Genomic DNA, 3,307 nt, shown 5'->3' with positions numbered 1-3,307 from the left:
TTTTTTTTTTTTTTTTTTTTTTTTTTTTTTTTCATTAACTCGTGTTTTCAATTTTTCACTATTCGTTCAATTCTTATAAAGTGGCAACGAGTTGCTAAACGTTTTTGTATTTATTTTACACTTGTATTTTTTTTCTCTTTTTTCTCCTTTTTTCTTTTTTGTAAAGATTCACGCAATCGCGATACAAATAATGAATAAAGTACGCGTTATAGCCGGTATCGTGCACAATTGCAATTACAGAGATCAGTAACGTTGAACAGGAAAACCTGGAGGATAATACCAATTTGAGGAAGATATTCGCGATAGCCCATGAAAATGATCGCGACTTATTGTTATTCGAAACGAATCGCAAGTTCCGCCTCGTGTGGGAATGAATGAAATGGAAAATTTTTCGAACGGAACGAGCCTCTCTGTTGTTTCGTCGTCTCTTTATTTTCTCGAATGTACCACGGCTAATATTCAAAATTTTTTCGAACAAATGATCTTTCATCACTACTTCGAGTCGTGACACGCCGATGACCGATCCAAACACACAATCGAACCACTGTTTCGATAAATGATATCATTTTTATTTATTCGCAAAGCATCTCGAGCTGTTATATTTTTTTTTTTCACCGAGATCTCGATAATATTTCTCGATCGCGTGACATTGGCGCGAAATCGATAAAAATTTCGATAAATAAATATTTTAACAAAATACCACGAAACAATATTGTCGCAGATGTTATGCTGCCGCTTACGCTTGTTATTACAATAGTGGAGGGAAAGAAAAGAAGAAAAAAAATGTAAACCGTCTCACGTTTTCGCTTGATCGAGGAGGCGAAATTGTAAACACCACGAATGTTATTCGAAGAGTCTTTCGTATAACAATTTCAAATAACGGGTAATGTTTACGGCAATGTTGTCCGCGCTATCGATCAATCGAATCGTATCACGTTTTAAAAACAAATGGAACGATTCGATTTATTCCATATAATTAAAACGCGAATCATCTATATATCAATTCTATAGTAATTATCATTTTCGTCAAAATCAATTCGAACGAAATTAAAAAGACTTGAATTTGAACTTAACGCTACGTAAAGTAGTTCGTAGAAAGAATTATGGACAAACCTTTGGTATATAAATATATATATTTATCTAACAAATATATATCAGAAGTTTCTTCGTTCCGCAAATTGTATTACGTCCCGTACAGTTTCCCATTCCGGCAAACAACGCGGAACATGTACACGCGGAAGAGAATAACATACGGCGAGAAGAGAGACGGAATTTCTCTCACGATAATCTCATATCAGCGTTAATCGTAGTCAATCACTTTTACTTTACTCTGAGTGGCGAGTCTCGTGCGCGTCTCAATGCAAGGATGTTCCGCAACTGGATTTTCGCCGCGGAACGATCTATAAATCCGCGGTCACGAGGAGAGGTTGGAATGTAGATGGAACGGCGATGGCACGTCGGAAGAAGGCGAGGGAGAAGAGATGTGTTATGATCGAAGTTATTTCGATTGCGATCGCTGAATGTCCTCGACGGTCGAGTGGACGACGACGGCGACGACGGCGACGACGATGACCACGACAACGACGACGATAATCGACGACCATTCCCTTGACACCTCTTCCGCGTTAAATCTATTGGATGGGACTCACGAATAGAAAGAAAGAAGGTGGTCACGTGGTTTCACGCACACGCGCACACGCATAGGACGAGAGGTCCGTCGTGGGTTTTTTCGCGTTCAGCACTGAGATAATTTTCGCCGCCGCGTTCGCATTTATAGAGAGAAGCCGGCCGGCCTCTCTCATCGAAACACCGTCGTATCATGAACCGCCCTTCCAGGGCCGTCTCGAGGTCTGCCAACCTCTCAGTCACCACCACCAGAAATTCCCTCCACCCCCTTTTTTCCGTTCCACTCTTTTTCCGCTGAAAAATTCCCTTCCCTCCTTCCCCCCATTGTTCTCTCCTTTCCCAGCCCTTTTTTTTCGATCGAAACGAGTCCAGCCACTTACTTTGGAAAAGTAACTCTCCGATCCTTTCTTCTCTCGTGGAATCAGATCTCCAGCGGATTTGCTCCAGGTTAATACCGTGTTGATAATTAACAATGCCACTCGAAGTTCGCGGAAAGAAATAATCGGGCACACTTTTTTCTCGATCCAAGTGGCAATTTTTTTTTTTGTCAAGAGAAGAAGAGTTCAAAGAAACAAACGCCCAAACGTTTTTAAAAATCTTTCGAAAAGTGTTTCTTCGTTCCACGACTAATAAGGTTAAGTTACTTTACTTAGCTCAAGGACGGAACAGAGATTCTTTCACGTCGCGGCAAATCGAATCTCGATTGATAATAAATTTTGAACAAATCGCGTTTTCGAACTTCACTACTGATCTAACAAATTTTTTGACTTTTCTATCAATCGCGACGAAATTCCGTTCCGTCGCGGTTATCCGTTGGTTCGCTTTAGTAAAAGGTAGAATTATATTATACATTCACAAAGGAGACACGACCTCCACGGTGATTGTACTTACGTTTCAACACTCGTATAAAAAAAGTGATGTCAATAACAGCAAGTATACTTACGACTTTCGTATGATCTAGTTTCCTCGAGGAGGAACCATTTTAAATTTGGTCAACGGTCTGCTTCGTATATAAACGAACGGACGAAACTATATTTTTTTGGAGAGAGGGAGATAGTGTCGCTCGAAAGTATTAGGATAATTGTTTGACTTTTGATGCGATTGGAGATATCGGAACGAAATTAAAGCATGTGCAACAAAGATATGTTTCGAAAATATTGAATTATTTACAATAGAATTTAGAAACATTGAAATGTTGGCAAAAAATAAAAAGTTTTTGTTGTTTTTGATAAATTTTCATTTTAATTATATATAATTAATATTTATGCGGCTTAAGGCAAAGACAATTATCGATAGTCATGCCGAAAGACGAATTTTTTACGAACTGGTTTTTACGAATTTGATTATCGATTCGTATTTTTCCACTTCGTCGTTAGAAAATTTATAGATACTAACCGAACATAAATAATTGTGATTACTAGTAAGACAAAAAAAGAAAAAATAATACGAAATTTCGATCAAAGATGGAAAGGAAACGTTAACGTACGAACTTGTTGATACTTATTTCGTAGCGAGCACCATTACGAGAGACGTGATCGAGCACGGGGTGCAATATACTCAGTCGAGGTCTCCAACTATCCTTTTTCTTTATCGACCACTTTGTTATCCCTTTACGATCGAATGTTTCTTTGAATCACCGAGTCTCATTATATGATTGCCAGGACCTTCGAACCCGATTTTT

General features: G+C 38.6%; 1 protein-coding gene across 1 annotated transcript in view; it reads right to left on the bottom strand.

Annotated features, from left to right (window-relative positions):
* The window catches only part of LOC102671583 (facilitated trehalose transporter Tret1-2 homolog), a 6,508-nt gene extending 4,752 nt beyond the window's left edge, over positions 1–1,756 (bottom strand). The window contains exon 1 of the mRNA XM_006618307.2: positions 1,114–1,756. The gene's annotated coding sequence lies outside the window, so the exon portion shown is untranslated. The remainder of the gene's footprint in view (positions 1–1,113) is intronic.
* Positions 1,757–3,307: the final 1,551 nt, after the last annotated feature.

Source organism: Apis dorsata, unplaced genomic scaffold (genome assembly GCF_000469605.1).
Source record: "Apis dorsata unplaced genomic scaffold, Apis dorsata 1.3 scaffold_348, whole genome shotgun sequence".
Classification (NCBI taxonomy): domain Eukaryota; kingdom Metazoa; phylum Arthropoda; class Insecta; order Hymenoptera; family Apidae; genus Apis; species Apis dorsata.
Note: the sequence above shows the minus strand (reverse complement) of the source record. Positions and strands in the feature narration are given on the sequence as shown.